This window comes from Sus scrofa, chromosome 18 (assembly GCF_054392235.1).
Source record: "Sus scrofa isolate SSC_HxYL_T2T_F1_AM1 chromosome 18, Sscrofa_HxYL_maternal_Yorkshire_Landrace_v2.0, whole genome shotgun sequence".
In the NCBI taxonomy this organism is placed as follows: Eukaryota; Metazoa; Chordata; class Mammalia; order Artiodactyla; family Suidae; genus Sus; species Sus scrofa.
In genome coordinates this window covers 57,110,204-57,134,815 of record NC_139400.1, presented here as the reverse complement: position 1 = coordinate 57,134,815, position 24,612 = coordinate 57,110,204, and the positions used below count along the sequence as shown (strand labels likewise).

General features: G+C 40.8%; 1 long non-coding RNA gene across 3 annotated transcripts in view; it reads left to right on the top strand.

Annotated features, from left to right (window-relative positions):
- Positions 1–24,612, top strand: part of LOC146395072 (uncharacterized) — a 198,452-nt gene that overhangs the window by 48,569 nt on the left and 125,271 nt on the right. For all 3 annotated transcript variants that reach the window (XR_014834021.1, XR_014834019.1, XR_014834020.1), the window contains one exon: positions 19,723–19,851. This is a non-coding gene — a long non-coding RNA (uncharacterized LOC146395072). The remainder of the gene's footprint in view (positions 1–19,722; positions 19,852–24,612) is intronic.

Below are 24,612 nucleotides of genomic sequence, written 5' to 3'. Positions count from 1 at the left end.
CCTCAGCAAGAGCCTCATTAATTAATTCAGTACATGTTAAGCCCTGAATTATGCTAAGTACTAAGACTACAACAACGAATGGGGTGCATTCCTGACTTTTAGGTACCTAAGATCTGGAATTTCGGGATGAATCGTGTTCCCTTAAAATTTGTATGTTGAAATCCTAATCCTCAGTATCTCAGAATGGGACTTGTTTGGAAATAGGGTCTATACAGATGTAATGAAGAGGGGGCCGTAAGGGCAGCCCCTACTCTATTATGACTAGTGTTGTAAAAAGGGTAGTTTTTCAGACACACACCCGGAGGGCAGACCATGCAAAGACGGGAGAAGAGAGCCATTCAAGGCCAAGAGAGAGGCCTGGAGCTTTGCCTTGCCTCACAGTCCTCAGGAGAGCCAACCCCACCTGCACCTGAGAGAAGGGATGGCGATAGGTTTTCTGAAGAATGGGATTTTCTCTGAGACGGGAATGATGAGAAGGAGCTCCTGTGTGGAGCTCTGCCCTGGAATGGAGAGCACAGAAGCCCTGGGCAGAGAGTGAGGTTGGAAAACGGGAGAAGGAGAAGGCAGGCCAGTGTGTTTGGAGCACAGGGACCAGTGAGGAGGGAGCACCTGTAAGATGAAGCTGGAGGGAGAAGAATGTCCCGGGAAGATGCTGACTCATAAGTCAGGGTCTATTCCTGTATATTTGTGACAAGTTCCTTTCTGGTACATGTGAAGGCATTTTATGTATGTGAGAAAGTGGTTCCTCTCGTGTTTTGTTGTTGTTGTTGTTTTGTTTTACTGGTTTTCATAGCTATTTTTCCTTCCTTGGTTTTTATTTGGATGATTTAAGGCTAAACCATGTTGTGACTTGGTGGCTTAGCAGAGCTGTCTGTGGAAAGCCTGTCATTGTGAACGTCTGCAGGTCGAAGGAGTGAAAGGAAGGCCCTCAGCTGGCGGACGCCCTCGGGAAGCGGAGGCTGCGGTGACATCAGAGGTCTCTGCTGCTCTTGTAACTTAATGTTCTGGGCAGCCCAGGTTCCCATTTATCAGGAAGGACAATAAATTGCTAATGACTGCTGGCCTCTGCCTATTCTTAAGTTATCCGCTAACACAAAGAGACGGATTCATTCAATTTGGAAAATGGTTGCAAGATGGCAAAAATGTGTTTCAGGGAGAATAAAGGGAAAGGTTTTTCAAACAACGGTATCATCCTTTCTCAAATTGAATTCCAGCTGTCCCTGTCTGTGTAGGTGAATTAAAAGACTATCAAAACCTGACATGTGTCTATTAACCCAATTAAACAGTGTCTGAACAGAGAACTGGTAGAGATGAAAGGTGTTCATAATCTACCAAATGAACCTCGATGACAAAAGATAATGAAAAAATTGCTCCCTTTCTCCTAAAAATCAGTTCCAACACTTCGATTCGACACTTTGGCTAATACTGATTTTCTAGGATTTGGGGAAGCTGCTCTAAGTAAGTTGGGCTGATTTTTTTTTTTTTTTTTACTTTACAGGGATGGATTATAGTATTTGCAATGTCTAGATTCTTGGTGGTGCTTCTGTTTGTCTCACCACCCTACTCCCCCCCCCACTGCCAGAATTTGTGAGCCCTGTCACTCTGTCACCACTTACTGAGAGCCCACTATGCAGAGGGAGGAAAAGCTGCATAGTGGGACAGAACTCAGTTCTTTTTTAAAAGTTTTTTTTTAAATTACTCAATGAATTTATTACATTTATAGTTGTACAATGATCACCACAATCCAATTTTATAGGATTTCCATCCCACACCCCCAGCACACCCCCCCCACCCCCTGAACTGTCTCCTTTGGAAACCTTAAGTTTTTCAAAGTCTGTGAGTCAGTATCTGCTCTGCAAAGAGTTCAGTCTGTCCTTTTTTTTTTTTTTAAAGTTGTAAGAGTTTCACGTTGTTGCAAAAAGAATGTTTGCCATAATTGCCCAAACTGAAGTTTGGAGGTTATAAATATTTCAATGATTTCCTTCAGGCCCAAGTAGTAGTGACTATTCTTACAGAAAAAGTCTCCCAGACGGTGGATCCAATAAGAAGGATGTTGAAGATACTATATTGTGTCATGGCCTTTGGGTGAGGATCTATGCGGTAAATTATCTTTTGGAATTTTATGAAAGGAAAATGTTCTCCTCTCCCAAAGAACTTATTTCTGTAAAGATTTATTTTATTTATTTATTTTTTGGTGCTTTTTTAAAATTAGGAAGTGAGCCATTTGTAAAGCATCTTATTCTCTTTTGCCTTCGCTTCTAGTGCCGTAATTAATGCTTAACAGGTGGTTTAGTGATTGCTTATACGTTTATTAATTTCTCTCCTTTTCTACACAGGTGTTTATATGTATGATTCTTATTATAAACTCCTTGACATAGTTTTTGGAAGTTGACCAGAAACAAGTGAAATAAACACGTGCATATGCAGTATTCGGGCCCATGCCTGCTAGAGAGACTTTTCTACTGGATTTGTATTTTTTTTCTAATACAGTTCACTATGGTAGTGATTTGTTGTGCTTGTTGTACTTGTTTTCTCTGCGTTCTCACATTTGTAGCATGATTCCTTCTTCATCCTGGGAGAACCACTCGGGATGATATTTCCAAGCAGATTATTTGATGATATAGACATCAGTCATAAGGACTTTAAAAATACCCTCATTCCTTTTGATTTCGTACTGTACATTATCACGAGGAGAATTATGGCCATTTTAGTGGGCATGCTGGCGATCAGATAAGATTTGGCGTCTTGATTCAGGCAGTTGGGCCATAGCAAAGCTTACCTCTCCTGACAGTCATGTAAACAACAACTGGGTGAAATAATGCAGCGCTTTAGCTTTTCTGTACATTGATTTTTTTAAAAAATGGAGATGTCTCGTAGGTATCAGATAGCATAGTTCTGATAACTCAAGTGTTCAGTGAGTCAAGTGGCAGCCCCTCTCTATCAAACTACAGGAAGTGAGTTTAATTTTTATATAACGATTTGTATTTTTTTTCCACTCTGTCTGGTTTACAGTGTTCTGTCAATTTTCTACTGTACAACATGGTGATGCAGCTACACATACATGTATACATTCTTTTTTCTCACATTATCATGCTCCATCGTAAGTGACTAGACAGAGTTCCCAGGGAAGTGAGTTTAGAATGGAGCTGAATTTGTTATGGCAGCTGCCTAACCCACTAATGATTCATTGGCTAAATTGTGATCTTATAGTTTATTATTGATGTTGAGAATTCATGAAATAAGCTTACAACTTGTGACAACCCAAACAGTTGTGGCTCAGCTGCCTCAAGGGTTTGGGGGAGCATAGCAGAAAATTGTGGTTACTTTTTCACTAAGAGGTCGGATTTCTCACTGGATGGCTCCCTGATAAAATATGTTCTAGCCTATGAATGATGAGACAAGAGAAAGTTTGGGCACATTTTCCTAGCTGGAGGTTAAGCTGGAGGAATGGTCCCTCTCTTTGCGTTTTCGTACTTTGCTTCTGCAAACGAAAGGCACCTGTTTTTGAATACTCTCACCCAGCTCTGCCTAGAGGTTTCTGTTCCTTTCTCTTTGTCTCTATGTGTGTACGGGTGATGTGTGTGTGTGTGTGTCTGCCTTCTCTTCATGCTTCCTTTCCCATGCCTTCTCCACATCTTCCTATGCTGCTCTAGATCTTTCTTTCCTTCTATCTCATTTCTTAGTAAGGCAGCTGAGCTTCTCTAAGATACATCACCTTATGTGCTCAGCCAAAGAGCCAGCATCCTCTGCAGCATCTCCCTCCCTCAGACGGTGAGGGGGGACGCATGTACATAACTCGCAACTGAATTGCAGTCTTGAATATTCTTCCTTTATTTTTTGAGCATCTTGAAAGGCCTTTAGCTTCTGACTGTATCTGTAAGATAAATTTTTAAAAACCATCTTTCTCTATTCAACAAGTTGTCTCTTATTCACAAAAAATCTCAGAGAAAAATTTAAAACCGTATGTTCTTTCTTTTCCTCCTCTCAGTCCCTGACCCACTTTCTCCCCAGCTCCATATCTTTCAGGATGTGTGTCTCTTTCTCATACTTTCTTCCTCACCTCTTATCTTTACTTCATCTTTCTCTCTTTTTAAATGATGGAAATTACAAGGCTTTCTTTCTTGACAGTTGTGATTAAAGGACTGTGCACCTGCGCAGGTAGAATAAGTGGGGAAATGCTGAAGCACGTATTTATGCTAATATAGTCTCCTTTTTTGCCTTCAAAAGCAAGCCAGCAACTCAGAAAACCCGCCCCTTAAATAAGCACACAGAAACCTTTTCCATTCATGCTCTCTGATGTCAGGAGAAGTCCTTGCATCTCAGCTCCATGAGGCTTGTTGGGGCACAGGTGTCATTTCCTCAGAGGTGAATGGATGCTTAGCTCACAGGAAAAGGGAGAAATTTTCTCTTCTTTGTGAGAAGGAAACAAGAAGAAAAGCAGAGGAGAGGGCAAAGACAAGAAGGGTTTAATAATAAATGGTTTAGAAACCCTCCTTTCCCTGCAAGAGCTTGCAGACTGCAGGGTTTCTAGGTTGGATTTTAAATACACTTTAAAATTAGAGTGCCAAATGCTCTTTAAGTTTGCATTCTCATTTGCAAAGCCCTCTCTGACTCCACTTCTTATCTCGTTTTCCTACTCTAAGGGGAAGAAGCCGTTCTGCTATGACAACTAGTTATTTAGTAGGTAAGTCTCATTGAATAAACACAGCCTTTTCTTTAAAGGACAAGTTACTTACAAAGAGGACAAAGATCTCATCTCTCTGTTCTTCCCTCCCCATTTCTTGCCACTCCCTCTCTTTCCTTTGCCCTCATAAATAATCCAAAAAAGTTTCATCTTTCCAGCTGGTTAATGTGTCTCTTAAGTCTGATTCCCCTCTCTATTTCTTGTTTTTTCTTGCAATTTTTTTTTTTTTTTTTGTGAAGGACTTGCTTGGTTTGTCCTGGAGAGGTCTCACAGTTTGGATTTTGCTGGTTGCCTCCCTGGAGTGGATTTTAATATATGCTTTATTCTTTGCATTTCCTGTAAACTGATAATAGGTCTAGAGGCTTGATCAGATTCAGCACTGAATTTGGGGGGGACAAACTATGCCATAGGTGGTGGTGTGTGCTTCCAACAGAAGCTATGTCAGGATGTCCGGTTGTCTTTCTGTTTTGAAGTTTAAAGCCACTGATGATCATTGCTTAGATTCAATAATTCTTTACTGGCTGCAAATGATGATATTTAGTTTGATCATTTCTCCATCTATTAGATGGAAGACTTCTATAAAAAGACTTCTTGTCAAATTTTTGTTAAGGTAATTTCATCTTATAGAGGATAGGCAGGATAAATGCTTATTTCTTTCTTCTGGGCTATAGGTTTTTAAAGTAATGAGCTGTACCATATGACCCAGCAATCCCACTCTTGGACATATATCTGGACAAAACTTTCCTTAAAAAAGACACATGCACCCACATATTCATTGCAGCTCTATTCACAATAGCCAAGACATGGAAACAACCCAAATGTCCATTGATAGACAATTGAATTAGGAAGATGCAGTACATATACACAATGGAATGCTACTCAGCCATAAAACAATGAAATAATGCCACTTGCAGCCACATGGATGGAACTAGAGACTCTCATACTGAGTGAAGTAAGTCAGAAAGAGAAAGACAAATACCATATGATATCACTTATATCTGGAATCTAATATAAGGCACAAATGAACCTTTCCACAGAAAAGAAAATCATTGACTTGCAGAATATACCTGTGGTGGTGGGAGGGGGAGGGAGTGGGGTGTTTGGGTAGCTTGGGGTTATTAGATACTAACTATTGCCTTTGGAATGGATTAGCAATGAGATCCTGCTGTGTAGCACTGGGAACTATGTCTAGTCACTTATGATGGAGCATGATGATGTGTGAAAATAGAATGGGTCACCATGCTGTACAGTAGAAAAAAAATTGTACCAGGGAAATAACTATTAAAAATAAAAATAATAATAACATTCTGTTTACACACAAAATAAAATAAATAAAATAAACAAAATGTAACATCAAAAAATAATAATAATGAGTTGTTTCCTAGCAGCTTTGAAGGTGACCATCTTAGGTAGGTTTCTGGAAAACCAGGTTCAGAAACAGGGATTGGAAGGGACAGGAAATGTGGAAATAAGACAGAGACAGAAGGCAGCCCAAACAGGGCACAATACTGAGTCAGCTAGCAGAGTGTGTGAGTGGTGTGAAACCTGCCTGGGGGACTGTGGTGGCTAGAATAGACTGCTTCCATGTTGTCCCTCTTGAGGGGCTGGGTGGACGGATGTGTCATACCCTGTCTCTTCTATCCTGTTCTGAGCTCTAGGAGCTGGACAAAGCTCTCAGGAAAAGAAGCACCTGGCAGTTGAATGTCAAACCACTATGCCCCAATACAATAATGGTGAGGGAACATGGATGAGGCACTGACAGAGACCACTACAGTCCACCCCTTTCTGCCTTCACACTGACCCCGTTCAGTTTAGTTGGCCCTGCCACAGAGTCTTCAAGGTGGTATGACTGAAAAAACCAAACCCTCAGCAGGAAGGTGGGAAGTCTACATTTCTACTGCTACGGGAAGACGCGGACACTGTTGATGAGGGAGCAGAAAAATAAAAAGAATGGAGGTCCTTGACGGCGCTAGGGAATCAACCAACACTGAAGTCTGCCTAACCCTTGAACTACCGAGTATGTGAGACAATAAATTATTTTATGTTTAGTCATTTTTGAGTTGAGCTTTCCGTAAATTGCTTTCAAAAGTACTATCTACTGTAGAACTAGTATCAACTCTATTTAACAGATGAAAAAATTGAGTCACAGGTTAAAGGAATTTGCCAAAGATTGATAAGGACAGTTAGGTGACTCAGCTGGCTGGTGCTTGAGCTCAAGTGTGTCTGCATCTAAAAATGTAATTATGTAATCACTATGTCCTTTATAGCAAGATGCGAATCTCTAAGAGGAAGATAAGGCCTCTCCGAAGGCATTTCCTTGCCTCTACAAGCACTCCCAGGAGCCATGTGCACGAACAAAACCAGTGAAGGATGAAGCCTGTCTACCCAGCCAGATTCTAGTCGTGTGAAGACATCCATGAGTCACCAGCTAAGAATCCTGAGATGACTTTGTTGATGGGCCGAGGGTGTGCACAGGGTCATGTGTAAGACGTGCATGGAAAATGCAGCTTGGACTCAAAGCCGAACTGTGGTACCTGCCCTACTCTTACCTCCCCAGAACTCTGGCCTGAGAGGCTCGCCAGTGGGGAGGGCCGACCTGGTTGAGTAGAGCCTTGTCCAGCATGCGGGCTCATAAACTCACCCGGCAAAGCAGGGCCTAGACAGGGCGAGGGAGAGAGCTGACCTCTCCCTTTGAGGCCACGTAGTGCCCGCCAGCTCTCACTATGTGGGACGGGGCCCAACCTAGGGTGCTTCTCACCCATCGTTAGCCATTTGTGGCCCAGGGCGAAGAGTGAGAGAGAAAGTGAAGCTCTTTACCCAGCTCTTCTCCAAGAAAGGACCTGTGTGGCTGGGCTGAGGCGGGAATTTAAAGGAAGTATTTTCCCTCAGGTCAGCAAGTTTTTTTCTGTAAAGAGCCAAATCGTAATATTTTAGGTTTGGGGGGTGGGGTCACACATGGTCTATGTTGTATATTCTTCTTTATTTGTTTGTTTCCCCACCTTTAAAAATGTAAAAGCTATGCTTAGTTGGTGGCCAGTCCAAAAACGGGACACAGGCTAAATTGGGCTGGGACTGGGGAGAGTCTGTCCCCTTAACCCACTCATCACCAAACCTGGGGCCGATGTTTGATGCCCTCTGACATGGCTCAGGATGGGACTCTACTTCAAGCAGCTCCAAGGCCACCCTGTACCCTAGGCCAGAACTTCATTCTCTTTTTCTATATCCTAAATGCACTCACTTCTCTTGCCATGCAGTTAAACCTGGTTCATCAGCGATGATTGAAGGAACTTAATTGCCAGTCAGCCTAAATGTAGCTCAGGTGCGGCAGTACGTCAGGGCCTCAGATTTGAAAATGTATTCTCTTTTAAAGTTCAAAAACCCTTCAAAATTAATCTTTGGTTTGTGAATTGAAGCTCCAAGATGAACGCCCCAATTCCTGCTTTGCTGTTTTGCTTTCTCTATAGTAAGAGGAGTCTCCTTCTGCAAAGGCTGGCTTCCCTCTGCAGCCCTGACACCCGGGGCACACACCAGAATGCCCTGTCCTTTTCAAAGCTGACTTAATGTTATGCAGTCGGCAGGGCTCACAAGATTCTCATGGCACCAGCCCCAAGCTCCAAATCTAGAGGAAACACTTGCATGAGAGTCGAAACTTTTCTTTCTGCTAATGAGCACATCCCTCCTTTCAAGCTGGCTCAGGGGCCCCACAGGGGCTCCATGGTTGAAACAAATCCTGCCACTTTCCTTCTCCAAGGCAGGTAGTTCCACCAGGAGGTAGGCTCAGCCTCTAACCCAGACCAGGACTCAGCCTGTCATTATCTGGCCGGGCTGCACTTTATCAGGTCAGCTTTCCTTCCCCGTGTATCTCAGGCACATTTTCTCACCGTGCAGCCCGGGTCGGCCTCCAGACCCTGAGCTTCACTCACTAATTCCCTAATACTTCATCCTGGTTTCCCCGGTCTTTCCTTCTCAAAGCAATGCAAGTGTCCTGTGTGTCTCCTGTTCGTGTCCCCGTCATCCCCTTGTTCTTGTTAATTTGCCACCTGCCCCTTGGAAAAGGTGGCCCTGCAGAGGGTCCTCAGCCCACTTTCCCTCACCCGCTGTGGTCCCCCGTCTTCCTCTGCTGGGTCACCCATCACCCCCTCTGGACTCTACTCATAACTCAAATGTCCCACTCATCTCTGACTGCTGCTTTTCAAGCACTTCGTTCAGAGTATAGCTTTTCCTCCTTTCAAATCTGTTTTGAGATCTCCAGGCTTGTGGTCTCTCACTTTCTCTGACTTTTCTCCTAAGGCAAGCTTTCATCCCTGGAGTTTAATCAGTATGTCTTTATTTTTTGTTTTTCTTTTCCTTTCCCACAGCCAGTGTTCTGACTCAAAGCCTTAAAATTTGTTTCTTAAGCTGATCTGATTCTCCCTTGAGTCCCTGAGTAAAGCTAATTTGTAAAGACAGCCTGTTCCTGCTAAAGTCTTTTTAATTCCTTTCTAAGACTCTGCGTTTGAAATAAGTTCCATGGACTTCCCTGCCCCCTGATTTTCTTTTTAAGAAGATGACTTATTTCCTCTCTGATAAACCATTCCACCCCTCTCGTGTTAGCTGTCCAGTTCCACTGTACTTGCTCGTTGATAAAATCTCCCACTTCTCGTAGACTTCCTGTAGAAGGCTTGCAGGACCTAAGGTGGAGGGACATAGTTTGGGGCAGCTGGTCTAGTGCCTTCTATGATGCCCAGCACTAAGGGTCTGAAGGTCAGAACAGTGATACTCTGTGGCTCGTGGGGGAATGTGGGCGCTCTTCCTAGTTCACAATGGTTCTGGCTAAGACACATTTAAAAGGAAAAAAAGCATGCTCCAATCACAAAAATTATTCCATATAACCTGTAGTTAAAAAGGCTGCATATTATTAAAGCTTCCCTGTTTGGAGGTAAGCCTCTGCCCCAGGGACATACCTCCCCAGCTGGGTCTGCAGTACCCGGAGCCAGGTCCAGCTTCTCTCCAGACACAGACGGAATGTCCACGTGCTCTCTGGTCATCTGCTCTGGCTCCAGCTTGGCACTTGGTATCTCAGAAACTGGCCCTTGTATTTGCTCATAAGATTTCCTCCATAGGTTGGATTCTGGGCTGCCAATCACAGGCCTCCTCCTCGTTAAGTTTTGACCAATTGAGATCAGACACATGGAACCAAATGAGGAACAAACAGCAGCGTCAGCTTGCGTTCTAGTGTGGCAGGTCCCTTCAAGTTCATAATTGATGTGCCACTTCCCACTTGACATGGTGCAGATGCAAACCTCTGCAGGAAGCCAGTGAGAAACAGAAAAGCAGCCTCTGGATCCTGGATGCCAGGCTGGTACTACTGGTTAGGTCTTGGTGTTCTCCTGTTGAATGTGAACAGTGTCGGAAAGTCAACAGCAAGGTGAGGCCACTCTGGTTGTGATGGATCAAGACAAACACAAGACCACTCTACAACCAGTCCAGCTCCTGAAAAACACGAACATTGTCCAGACCACACAATGTCAACTTCCCCTCTTCGGGCTCATATAAGTGATGGCAGTTCTTTACCCAGTATGACTTTAGCCTTGGTCTAGGCGTCCCTCTTTCCAGATAAGATTTATTAATACACCCTAAGATAGGATTGATTCACTTCCACTTCCAGCAACAGCCAGTTCAGAGAACTCTGCTTCCTTAAACCCTCCTCCAAATCAACTAACACAAACCAAAATCCTACAAGAAGTTCTTTATAACCCCTATTTCTGAGATGCATCATGCATAGTGGTTTCCATGCCTTGGCTATTGCCAGTAGCGCTGCTGTAAACATAGGAGGGCATGTATCTTTTTGAACTGTAGTTTTGTCTGGGTATATGCTTGGAAGTGGGTTTGCTGGGTCATAAAGCAACTCTATTTTTAGTTTTTTTAGGAACCTCCATACTGTTTTCCATAGTGGCTGCAACAATTTATATTCTCACCAATGGCATAAGAAGGTTCCCTTTTCTCCAAACCTTCTTCATCATTTGCTATTTGTAGACTTTTTAATGATGGTCATTCTGACAGATGTGAGGTGGTAGCTCATTGTAGTTTTGATTTGCATTTCTCTAATAATTAGGTGTGATGAGCATCTTTTCATGTACCTATTAGCCATCTGTATGTCTTCTTTGGGGAAATGTCTGTTTAGGTATTCTGCCTATTTTTCAAATTGAACTATAAGAGCTGTTTGTATATTTTGGAAATTAAACCCTTGTCAATTACATCATTTGCAAATGTTTTCTCCACATTCTTTGGGTTGCCTTATCATTTGATGGTTTCCTTTGCTGTGCAAAAACTTATAAATTTGATTGGGTCCCATTTATTTTTGCTTTTATTTCTGTTGCCTTGAGAGATTGACCTAAGAAAACACTGGTACAATTTATGTCAGAGAATGTTTTGTCTGTGTTCTTTTCTAGGACTTTTATAGTGTCATGTCTTATATTTAAGTCTCCAGGCCATTTTTATTTTATTTTTGTGTATGATGTGAGGCTGTGCTCTAACTTCGTTTATTTATATACGGCTATCCAACTTTCCTAGCACTACTTGCTGAAGAGACTTTTTCCTACTGTAAATTCTCGCCCTCTTTGTCAAAGATTAATTGACCAGAAGTGTGTGGGTTTATTTCTGGGCTCTCTATTGGATTTTATTGGTCTGTATGTCTGTTTTTGTACCAGTACCACACCGTCTTGACTTCTGTAGCTCTGTAATATTGTCTCAAGTCTGGGGGCGTTATGCGTACTGCTTTTTTTTTTTTAAACTCAGGATTGCTTTGGCAATTCTGGGTCTTTTATGGTTCCTTATAAATTTTAGGACTTTTTTTTTTCCTAGTTATGTAAAAAATGTGGGTAATTTGATAGGGATCACATTAAATCTGTAGATTGCTTTGGATAGAATGGTCATTTTAACAATATTAAGGGATTAACCTTCTGCCAATGACTTTTAGTGCTTCTTCCTTCCCCTTTACCTTCTTGGCCTCCCACCCTCTATGGTTCTGAGTGTCTCCAACTTATGAGTCTTTCTGAAGGTCTGCAGTGTGAAGTGGCTTGATTCCCATTTCATCTCTCTCTGATGACGACATTCATATTTACTTTCCTGTCTCTTCTAATTCCTTGATCCATATTCCGGCTTCTTAGTTTTGTGGACGTCTCTCATCTTCTCTTCCTCGTTATCTTTGATAAGTGGGTTCAACCAATCATCTTTCATAATTGAAATTGAGAGCCTGATTCTTCCTCCTTCTTCTCAAAATTTTATTTTAAAACTAAAGTCTGCTTTGGGTTTTCTTCAGCTCCTGTGGTCCGCAGGGTCTTAAAAGGGTCTCACAGGGACCCTTATGGACTCCTAGTAGCACCAGTAGAAAACTCTCATCTACTCAGGCTCCTACCAGCAAGTGTGTCTGCACCTCCTGGAAAGGGCATCCTACCTGTCCACCCTCCATGCCCTGCAGAATAATACAGCTTGAGACGTTGCGGGCTGCAGTTTTAGCAAAAGTACTTTGGAGGGTGGGAAGACAAGAGGAAGGGGGCTGGCATGCTCCAGGAAATTAAAGAATGTCTGAAGAGTGAAGCGACAAGATGGTAATCACCAGCAGGCTGGCTAATTGAGACTTGGCTTACTGGGATGACAGCAGAGGAAGAATCAAGATTAACGGGAGAAAAAAAGATCTAATTGGCAGCTGCATTAACTTTTTGAAAACACATAATGGCTGAGAGACAGGGTGACTCTGTTCATATAGACAGGCTCATAATGGAAAGGAAATAGAAGATTAATCCACTGTGGATTCTCTTCGCTCGGGCTGGTTTAATATCCAAAGACCTCCCCTGAGCCTGCCTTCTCTTTCCTGCCTCTCAGGGTTGTTTTTGAACTGGAAGGGAGGCATTTATGTCGAAAGAAGCTGGTGGAGCTGAAAAGGGGTGATAACTTGGTCGTGCCAGAGAGATGGCTGCGTGTTACTGCCAGGTGCAAACGGCAGAGGCTCAGAGCTCCTCAAGCCTTCCTAGGACCTTGGAGCAGACATTCTCACGGGCTATAAGAGGGCGATGGCCTACAGTTACTGCTGAGCCAGGGTCATGGGACCTGAAACAGGTTCACAAGGAATTTGTCAAAATCACTTCGCAGGAGCTACAAGTAGAAGTGTCGGGATTTTAAAGATAGAGGGAAACCACAGAGACGAAAGCATTTAGAATAAGACAAGAGCTTACTTGCAAAGAGCCTTTGCAAGGGAGTCCTTTTAAAAGCCACTCTCCAGTAAAATACATTAACAGTTATGAAAGGAAAAGAAATGTTACCAAGACTACCATAGTAAGTTCATGATGGGAAAACAGCATTTGTCTCACTTGACTGTCAGGTACTCAACGGTGATCTTGTATCTGGAAACTTCAGGGCTTAAGAAGTTGGGAATAAAATCTTTTGTTTTATATATATATATATATATATATATATATATATATATATATATTTTTTTTTTTTTTTCTTTTTGGTTGCTCATGTGGCACATGGAAGTTCCTGGGCAGGAACTGAACGCGCACCACAGAAATGACCAGAGCTGCTGCAGTGACAAAGCTGGATCCTTAACCCACTGCATCAGAGGGAACTCCTGGTTGGTGTTTTTCAGGAGTCATGACCTAATGGCTCAGGGTCTCGCTTATAGGCATACTTCAGAGATATTGCAGCTTTGGTTCCAGACCAACAGAGTAAAGCACACATGACAATAGAGCAAGTCACATGAGTTTGGTTTTTTCCTCAGTGCATGTGAAAGCTATGTTTACACTACACTGCAGTCTATTAGGTATGCAATAGCATTACACCTTTAAGAAGTTACATACCTTAATTTAAAAAATACTTTATGGCTGAAGTTGCCATTGTGGCTCAGTGGGTTAAGAACCCAACTAGTATCCATGAGGATGTGGGTTTGATCCCTGGCCCCACTCAATGGGTTAAGGATCCAGCTTTGCTGCAAGCTATGGCGTAGGTTGAACCTCGGATCCCACATTGCTCTGGCTGTAGTGGAGGTTGGCAGCTGCAGCTCTGATGGGACCCTTGGCCCAGGAACTTCCATATGCTGCAGGTGTGGCCCTAGAAAGAAAAAAAAAACAACCTTTATTGCTGAAAAGTGCTAACCATCATCTGAGCCTTTAGTGAGTCATACTTTTGCTGGTGGAGGGTCTTGCCTATATGTAGATGGCTGTGGACTGACCAGGATAGTTGTGGCAGTTTCTTAAAATAAGAAAAAGTTTGCTGCATCGATTTTCTCTTCCTTTCACAAATGATTTCTCTATAGTATGCGATGCTTTTGGGTAGCATTTTATCCTCAATAAAACTTTCAAAATTGGAGTCAGTCATTCCAAATTTTTGCAGCTGCCTTATCAACTAAGTTTATATAATAGTCTAAATCCTTTTTTTGTCATTTCAACAATCTTCGCAGCATCTTCACCAGGAATAGATTCCAACTCAAGAAACCACCTTTTTTGTTCATCCATAGGAAGTAACTCATCTTTTATCATGAGATTGTAGGAATTCCGTCACATCTTCGGGCTCCATGTGTAGTTTTAGGTCTCTTGTTATTTCTACCACATCTGTAGTTACTTCCCCCACTGACGTCTTGAACCCCTCAAAGTCATTGATAAAGTCATTTCTTTCCAAACTCATGTTAATATTGATATTTTGATCTTTTTTCCCATGAATCACAAATGTTCTTAATGGCATCTAAGAACAGCGAATCCTTCCCAGAAGATTTTCACATTACCTTGGCTAGATCCGTCAGAGGAATCACAATCTACGCCAGCCATTGCCTTGATAGGTATTTCTTAGTAGGACTTGCAAACTGAAATTACTCCTTGGTCCTTACACTGCAGAATGGATGTTGTGTTAGCAGGCATGAGAGCAACACTAGTCTCTTTGTAAATCTGCATCAGAGCTCTTGGATGACCAGGTTCCTTGTCAATGAGCAGAAATATCTTAAAAAGGGATTTTTTTCTAATAGTAAGTCTCAATGGGGGGCTATTTTAATATTTTAATAAATATTCACCAAACCATGTTGTAAATGGATGTGCTGTCATCCAGGTGGTGGTGTTCCATTTGCAGAGCCCAGGCAGAGTAGATTTAGCATCATTCTTAAGGGCCCTAGGATTTTCAGATGGTAAATGAGCCTTGGTTTCAGCTTAGAGTTATCAGCTGCACTAAGCCTTCAACAAGAGGGTCAGCTTGTTCTCAGAAATTTTGAAGCCAGGCATTTTCTCTCTGCTATGAGAGTCCTGGATAGCATATATATATATATATATTTAAACCAAGAAAGGCTGTTTTGTCTACATTGAAAATCTGTTGTTTAGTGTAACCACCTTCATTAACGATCTTAGCTAGATCTTCTGAGTAGCTTGCTGCAGCTTCTATATCAGCACTTTTGACGTTTCCTGGCACTTTTATGTTATGAAGACACCTGCTTTCTTTAAACTTCATGAACCAACCTCTGTTAGCTTCAAACTTCTGCCTCTTCCTCATTTCTCTCAGCCTGCACAGAATTGAAGAGAGTCAGAGCTTTGCTCTGGGTTAGGCTTTGACTATAGGGAATGTTGTGGATGGTTGGATCTTCTATCCAGATCCCTAAAGCTTTCTGCATATCAGCAATAAGGCTGCTTCGCTTTCTTTATCCATGTGTCCAGAGGAGTGGTGCGTCTCATTCCCTGCGAGAACTTTCTTGACATTTACAACTTGGCTGACTACCGCAAGAGGGCTAGCTCTCAGCCCATCTTGGCTTTCGACGTGCCTTCTTCACTAAGCATAATCACTTCTAAACTTTGACTTAAAGTGAGAGACGTGTTACTTTCCCCTTCCCTTGAACACTTAGAGCCCATTGTAGGGTTATTAACTGGCTTAATGTCAATATTGTTTTGTCTCAAGGAATAGGAAGGCCTGGAGAGAGGGAGAGAGATGGAGGAACAGCTGGTCACTGGAGGAATCAGATCACACACAGTATTTATCAAGGGTGCCCTCTCCCATGGCTGTGGCTCATGATGCTCCCAAATAATTATAATAGTAGCATCAAGATCACTAATCCCAGATCACCATAACAAATAGAATAATAATCATGAAAAGGTTTGAAATATTGCAAGAATTACCTAAATGCGACACAGAGACAAAAAAGCGAGCAAACGTCGTTGGAAGTATGGCACCAGTAGGCTTGCTCACCACTCAAAAATGCAGTATCTTCAAAATGCAATAAGGCAAAGTGCAATAAAATGTGTGCCTGTATTTTTAGGATCTGAGCTAAAAAGGGCAATCCTGGTTTCTGGTTTTGTTTCTTGTTTTGCTGTTGTTATTGTTGTTCTCAGGTGCAAAGTACGTTCTGGCTGGGGGTGGGGTGGGAGGAGGGCATGGTTGCGGTGACTCTTGAAGGAGGGGCCGAGCAAGACGTCAGTTTTGCTTTCAGACCCTCCTAGTCCTTCCTTCTCCAGCAAAGTTCCTGATTTGATCACATATGTTTGCTTAGCAGTTTTTTTTCACATCATTCATCTGCTGTTTTCTTTTCTCTGGCTGCTCCTTATGATGTGGTTAAGAAAACTAGAGCCATGGGATACTGAGGCTTGCGAGTTAGTTTCTGTCTGAAAGTTGTATAAAGACTTCAGGGCTGAATCTTTATCCTTTTTATGTGCTGAGTGTTTTTATTGCCTTTACTAATTTGTCTGCTGAAACCCAGAGCCGTCCAATTCTCCTTTCCCAGGTTTCGTCTGCAGTGCCGATGACTGTAGGGCCTCCTGCAGTGTCTCACTGTTCCTGGCCAGCCAAGACATGACATTCTTTGTCATAAATAAAACTAGGATTTCACAAGCCATTAAAGAGGTTCCAGGCGAGTGTTTTTTGTAGAAAATGTATAGGCATCATTTTCACATAGGATGTATAGTTCCTACTCCTTAATCATAGGCTTATCATACCCAATTAAATGAAATTGGTTTCTCTATGTTATACCACGGTCAAGATTATAAATTTAGTTTTTCCAGTTATATTCTGGTAGAAAGGAGGGCATATTCTTACTAAAAAATATGTAAATAACATGATCTTAGTTAAAAAAAATTAGTAAACACTTTGCAAAATATTTACTCATTGTTATGCCCAAATGAGTTATTTTGTAGGAAAGGCTGATCAATTTATTTTTTCCGGAATCACAAATCTTAGATTTTTCAGAATATTTATTACCTTATAATCTCATTAAGATCTTTCCTATAACTTTTTTCTGCATTTTGAGCATTTGGTTGAAATTAAGATACCATTTGAAGAGTATTTCATTCTAATATATGCATGTACATATTTTTATATATATAGCCTGTTAAATTGAGGTTTAGAGAGCGATCAAGAAGAAATAAAAAGGATTTTCTCGTATGCTCATTAAAAATATGCTCTTAACCATGCCTGAGTCAGTTTCATTGGTTCCTAGGCGATTAATTCTTGTTTTGCTGATCTTGGGGTAGAAGCCTACTTTCATGAATTTATCTGCCTCTGGACCAGGAGTCCAGACTTAGGCCTTTGGTACAGACTGATGGATGTCAGCTCCTGATGACAGTGTCAGCCTAACCTGGGAAGCCTACGCTTGCTAGTCTATGACTTTAATATTCCTAGAGACCATGGGACATCCTGAGGCTCTCTTAATATTCCTCGCAGAAGACTCAAAGTTCTCATCTGTAGTTTGTAGCAGGGGCCTTAAGGAACTTTGAGGAAAAGCAAACACTCCCGGTCAGTGGATAAACATCCCTGTCGGAAAGAGGGCTGATGGGCTCCTCTCCTGGTGTGTGTTACGTTATGGAATTTACAAGGGGCTGATCAGTGACCACCCTGACACTAAACTGTACTGTGGACAAGGTGGACATCGACCAATTTCAGGGCCTTTTAAGTCATACCATAACGTGAGTTTTATCATTGTTCCTGATGAGTAAGGATATTTAAACCTACAAATGAAATTTTAATTTTTGGAAAAAACACATTTGTTGGGAGTTACTGTGCCAGTCTTTGAACATGACCGTCAGTATATTTCTATCTAGTCTGAAAGATATTCAATTCCAACACACGTTTGTATGAATCACATTTTATGTGTATATAATTAGCTTAGGAAGGTTGAGCTTCCTTTTTGATGTGCTAGCGCTTTTATTACTGTGGGCTTTGATAAACAGTGTGGAGGTATGTAAAAATGTGGAGATCATCTGACATCCAATTATTTTTAGTAATTCTTCTTTTATAAAGAGAGGGGGAAATCTTTGATATCCTCCAATGTGGAAAATCCCAAAAGTTAGTATAGGTTATAAGGATGAATTTTTTTTTTTTTTGGTCTTTTTTTTTTTGCCTTTTCTGGCGCAGCTCCTGAGACATATGGAGGTTCCCAGGCTGGGGGTCGAATCAGAGCTGTAGCTGCAACCTACACCACAGCTCATGGCAATGCCTGATCCTTAACCCACTAAGCAAGGCCAGAGATTGAACCTGCAACCTCATGGTTCCTAGTTGGATTTGTTAACCATTGAGCTACGACGGGAACTCCGGGATGAATTATTTTGAATGTAGGGCCTGAATTGGGAAAGGCAATAGCCAAAATATTTGTCAGATGAAGTAAGATATGAACTTAAGTCATAGGTAAATAAAGGCAAGAAATGGTTAGTCTTAGACAAAACAGAAAATAACCACAACAAACAATAATAATTATTAGAAATGTTAGCTTTTTAAAAGTAGACTTTTGTTGAAACTGATTCAAAAACAAACTAAGCAAATGCAGAGAGTTGAGAGGCTACTGAGTGCGAGCAGGTATAGAATGTCTTTATCGTTGCTTGTTAAGAGCAAATAATTACTCAAAGATCAATCTGTCATTTTCGCAGCAAGAGTACTAAATTCTAGTTTTACTCTTTTCGTATGCTACCCATGTCATATTTTTTTCTTTAAAGAACTGAGAGTCCTTTATCTGTCTACAGGGTCCACAAGCTGGGGCCCAGGGGTCAGATCTGGTCACATCTATTTGTGTACTCATCTCTGGTTTCTTGGAGGCTCCAACAGGAGTTGAATAGTTGCAACAGAGACCTGTGGCCCACACAACTGAGTATGTTTACTATCTGACCTTTAATAAAAAAGGTTATCCTTGAATCCTACCTTACAAATAAATCCATCAAAATTAAGCCAATTTTGTTAAATATGTTATTTTATTTTATTTTTGTCTTTTCAGGGCCACACTGGCAGTATATGGAGGTTCCCAGGCTAAGAGTTGAATTGGAGCTGTGGCTGCGGGCCTACACAATAGCCACAGCAACACAGGATCTGAGCCGCTTCTATGACCTACTTACACCACAGCTCACGGCAATGCTGGATCCTTAACCCACTGAGCGAGGCCAGGGATCAAACCTGCGTCCTCATGGATGCTAGTCAGATTCGTTCCCGCTCAGCCATGACCAGAACTCCTTGTTAAATATTTTAATACTTCTTACAAATTCATTATGTGCAAATAGTATGAAACCAAGGCAAATATAATTCATTTCCCCTCTAATCTTTCACATCTCATTGTACACCTCAAAATTTGATTTTTACTTTTTGTATGCTACCCATGTAAAATTTTTGAATGACCAAATTTTAGGACAAAATTAATCTTCTTTTTCCTTTATAAACCAGCAGGCAAATCACATCTATTATTTATAAATGATTTCATCTTGCTTTGTAATGGTTTTGCCTAGTGTAGCCTCAATCTCTTATACTAGTTTCAACATTTTTTTTTTTTTTTTTTTTTTGCTTTTTAGGGCCACACCTGGGGCATATGGTGGTTCCCAGGCTGGGGTCAAATCGGAGCTACAGCTGATAGCCTACTCCACAGCCACAGCAACACTGGACCCGAGTCACGTCTGCAACATATACCACAGCTCACGGCAATGCCAGATCCTTAACCCACTGGGTGAGGCCAGGGATCGAATCTGCAACCTCATGATTTCTGGTTGCATTCTTTTCCGCTGCACCATGACGGGAACTCCTGGTTTCAGCCTTTAACAGAGGTAATTGACTTCTTTCTACAGGTGCAGAGGCTTCTGGGAAGCAGACAGCCGAGACTAGTTCATCAGCACAAGCACCTTGCAGACCAGCAGAGCTCCAGCCTGGACCATGGTGCCTCATTTGCCTGTCATCACTGGCATCCATCTCATAAGGTAGGAAAAAGAAAAAGTGTGTGTCATCACACAATCACACACAGCCTTGTTCACCTGTCAACTGATAGCATCTCTCCTTATGTATAAAAAGATATATGTGTATGTATATATATATATATATAAACTATGCTTGGTATTTTTGTATTCATGTTATTTCTATGAATTTTAATTTTTAAAAGGTTTGTTCAAGTAACCAAAAATTTCTTAATTTAATATCAGTCAAATGTCCCAAAGTTAAATTGGAATTTTTGGAAATTATGTTTATACATTTATTTTTATACAATAAAGAAAAACACAATTTCTATTGATATTACAAATTTACCAGAGAGTTGACATTTAAATTTTTTGGTACAGATGCATAAGAATTCATTTTTTTTTAAAGACATGGCTTACTCTAATTCAATTTAGAATTTATGCTTTTTTATTTTCTATAATTCTAAATATTTTGTGGAAATGATTTCTTTGACCCATAAAATTATTTTAGGGAATTCATATAGCTTAAAATATTTAGACTTTTCATGGGAAAATAAAATCGAGTTTTTTGTAAAGTAGATTATTATGTTAATATTTTTATGCCATGATAAATCTGGTAAAAGTTTACTTTGTCAAAGATTCACCTTGATTAGAAATATTTTCTGAACTTCATCTTATACACATATTTTAAAACTCTTTAACTTTCGTTGAAAGTACTGAAGTTACTTTAGAATTATTTGCCACCTGCAACTTATATTACTTTGCTTCTTATTTTGGAACTTGGCAACCAAGGGGAATAATTTAAATTAAAACTAAACTCTTTGCCTGCCACACATAATTTTTTTTCCCTAAGATACTGTTTCATTAAGTGTCTGAAGCTTTCTCAACAGACTAGAAGATTTAAAACATTAGAAGTTCCAATAATTGTTTATTTTCTGGAAAATCTTGATTTAAAAAATTTTAAATGTATTTATGTGCTTATTACTCTTTATAAGCCAGTCAAAATGGAGAGCTGCTTAATTTTAGTTTATATCCTAATTTATCGATTTCAACTGGAGGCGGACAAGATACCCCAGAATGTTTGTTCAGAAAATATTTCAGTTACCTGACTGAAGAATATTGTAAACTCCTGGGCAAGTTAAAGTTTATAGCTGGATTTCTCTTTGTTTTATTGTATTCTATATTCTGTTTTTCATGTTCCCTCAGATTGTGAATGAAGTTAAGGACTAAACTCTCAAGTTAATTTTTTTCTCTCTTTACTTGGTTCGTTTGGGTTTTTCTGTGTAATTATCTGTATTCTTTGGACTGAGGAGAGAAGAACGTGTTCATGCAGAACCCTCTGTTTTCTCTGGATGCTGCAAAGCATCAGACAAGCCAGGAATTGTCCATTCCAACCCAGATTCTGGTTCATTCATGTAGTTGTTATCAAAATTGTACAAACTACTCAAAGCTACACAAAATAATTTTTGTTCATTTAAAATCCTTGTGTGCATTTTCTTCCCTTGATGGTAGTGCTGTCTGGTTGAATTATATACCCTACAGCTTGCCCACCTTACAGATTTTGATGTCCACTTACTTTCCTAGGTTTTGAGAAAGAGGGCGAGGGGGCAAGAGAAAGCGCCATTACTACCAGACGGATGTAGAAAGGATTACATTTATTCATAAACCATTAAAAAAGAGGATAATTACCCTCCCTTTGTGAAGCAGGGAAAAGACTATTCATGTACACACACAGCCAGAGAGAGAATAAGCAGCCTCCGTGTCACACCTGCAGCCTGGGTTTATAAAACTCACTGGTAACTTGCAGCTGAGTGATAAGCAGGGACACACATGGATTTCAAAGCCACCGAGTTAGCCGTTCCTTGATTCAGAGGTTCCTCTCCATCTAGTGGAGTTAACATTTTTTTCCCTTCTTAAGTGACTTTAATTCATAATGACGCAAACACAATGAACCACAGGAGACAGCCAGGAGATGTCAGAATCCTCAAAACAGATAGACACAGAGACAAGATTTCTTGTCATCTGCCATTGAACAGACAGATTGTTTATCCTCTGCCACTCACAAGAGACCAGATTGTTGGACCATATAATCAAACCAGGCTTCCAATGAAGGTCAGAAAATATGATACAACCTCACAGAAACATCAAAAAAGAAACCTGAATGCAAGAGACTAAAAGCAGTATCGTGGCACAAGAGTCTCCACAGGAGCTGGAGAAGATGTGCTTCCCATAAAGGTCCCACTTAGGATGCACCTGTCCAGCAGGGCAGTAGTTGGTGCTCTCGAATGATGCTCCAGGGCGTCTCCGTGAAACCTGCAAATCATTTGTACATTGTATGTATTTTTATGAGACTTTAAATTTCCCATGCATTATCTGGGACCATGCTTTTAAAATCCGAGCCTAACATTTCCTGCTACAGGGGATAATTTTCAATTCACTGTTTTAGAAATGTTCCCCAGAACAGTGATTCCAGCCTCAGGATGGGATGAAGAATCATTGTAAGGGATCCATCGGCACAGACATATATCACATGTTGGCTGTGAACTAAGTAAATAAGAGGCCACACATGAATTAACCAACATTTTATGCTGACGTGATGAATAAAAACCAAATTAACTTAGAGACTTACTGACTTCACAGACCCTTTTGTGGTCGTCATGTATTTTGACGCTCAGTGAATACGCTGCAAGTTGATGTCACAAGGCAGGAGTAAAGGGGCGAATAGGGCTGTGAACAGTTCTTACGTGACGATCTTTATACAGGCGTTGAGAGAAATTAATTGGGGGCGGGGAGCTATCATAAACAAACCTCTCTTTCTTCTCTTGTTGCAATAAAGATTGGAACAGGAACTGATCTGTTGCTTGCTGAGGTGGCTCCCCTTGAAAAGATGAGGCCCTGGGGGGAACTTTGATTTTCCCATGCGAAATTTCTTGTGCAGAGAGCGAGGGTCCTGGGGTAGAGAGGTAGCCCTTGTTCTTAGTCTGGAAGATGAGGAAGCCAGCTCCAGTTCCGCATGCCTCATGTTCTGGGAGGGGCTGCCTGTCAGCTGAAAGGATGGTCTCTGGAGTTTTCATCATCCACGGAAGAAGCTCAACCCAGATGGGGTGCAAGGACGCTGTGATTAGGTTTGGGGTGAGATTAGTCTTTCTCAGAGGATTTCCTATGAAAGAGCTTGCTCTCTCCATGGGAAATACATTGGTAGTGGATGAAATCTGAGTAGAAAAGGAAAGAAAAGGAAGGAAAGTAGAAAACGAGGAATAGGGAAAACGCACCAGGAAGTGGCAGCTTGAGAAGATGGAGTGGAATTAATTGTGCTGAATAAATAATGAGAGAATAGATTACTAACTTATGAAGATTTATGCTGATGTGCATGGGAAGGAAATTAAAATACCCAGGGGATATTTGCATATAACAACACTTCTAAACAGTCTTGCTTTCATACTTCATTTTCCCAGCCCTTTTAGGAAATTCGGTATTTATGTTTCTAATACTCTCTTGGAGCCTAAAATGGCTTCATTCCTATGGCATCATCCCAATTTACTTTGCAACTCTGACTTTTCCTATCCTTCTGCCTAGCTCTCTTTCAGGGTCAAATACCCACTTTTGAAGAGCTCCCTGTGGTCTCAGCGTATTTTTCCTTCTGAGCTTTCTACCAGTCTTTATCTGTAATGCACTCTGCGGGTTAGCAAAATTTCCTAAATGATCCAAGTTGGAGTTTAATCCAAATGGACACTTAATTCCTTTGATCTAAGGGAAGGAGAACATTTTTCTGAAGTCTTAACTAACTCACTGTGTATATCCACTGGGGAAAATAGTTTTTACCTTTGGAAAAAATTTGAAATCCAGAGAAAGCCTTTTTTTTTTTTTTTTTTCAGAGAAAGCATTTTTGAATTGTGGACAGTTGTTTCAAATTAAATTGAGAAATGATGTGCAAACATTTAAATGTATACAGTATTAGAGCTAATGAAGCAGTTGATTGCCGTACAATTTTTTTTAACTTAAAAGCTTTAATTTGTCTAACAGTTTTATGTTGGCTTTCTTTGAGTGTACAAATTATAGACATTTTAATTTGGACCATGTAATTTTCTAGACATAACTTCTTTTTCTTATTATTCTATTAATAAAATATCTTCATTTACATATACAATTTAAATATTATGTATGTTAAATATGCAATTTAATCTAAATAGAAGTTTATAAGTGAAGAAAAATAAACCTCCCACTGATATTTAAAATTTAAACTGGGCAGCCCTCGTCGTGGCTCAGCGGAAACAAATCTGACTAGCATCCATAAGGACACAGGTTTGATCCCTGGCCCGCTCAGTGGGTTAAGAATCCGGCGTTGCCATGAGCTGTGGTGTAGGTCGCAGATGCGGATCAGATCGCATGTGACTGTGGCTGTGGTGTAGGCCTGCAGCTACAGCTCCGATTCGATCCCTAGCCTGGGAACCTCCATATGCCATGGGTGCGGCCCTAAAAAGACAAAAATAAAATAAAATAAAATTTAAACTGAAAAAGCTACTGTTCAATTTTTGCATGTGTTTGTGAGAGGGAGAGGTGGGTGATACAAATGGAAATAGGGGAGGGTTTTTTTCTCTTTTTAAAAGCTTTTTATTTTTAAATAATTGCATATTCACAAGAAGCTATAAATACATATAGAGGGAGGTTCTTTGTATCCTTTAGCTAGCCTCTCCCAACATTGATGTTTTGTGTAATTATAGAATAATATCAATACCAGGAAATTGACATTGTTATAGTGGGTAGAGCTTATTGTGATTTGACCAATTA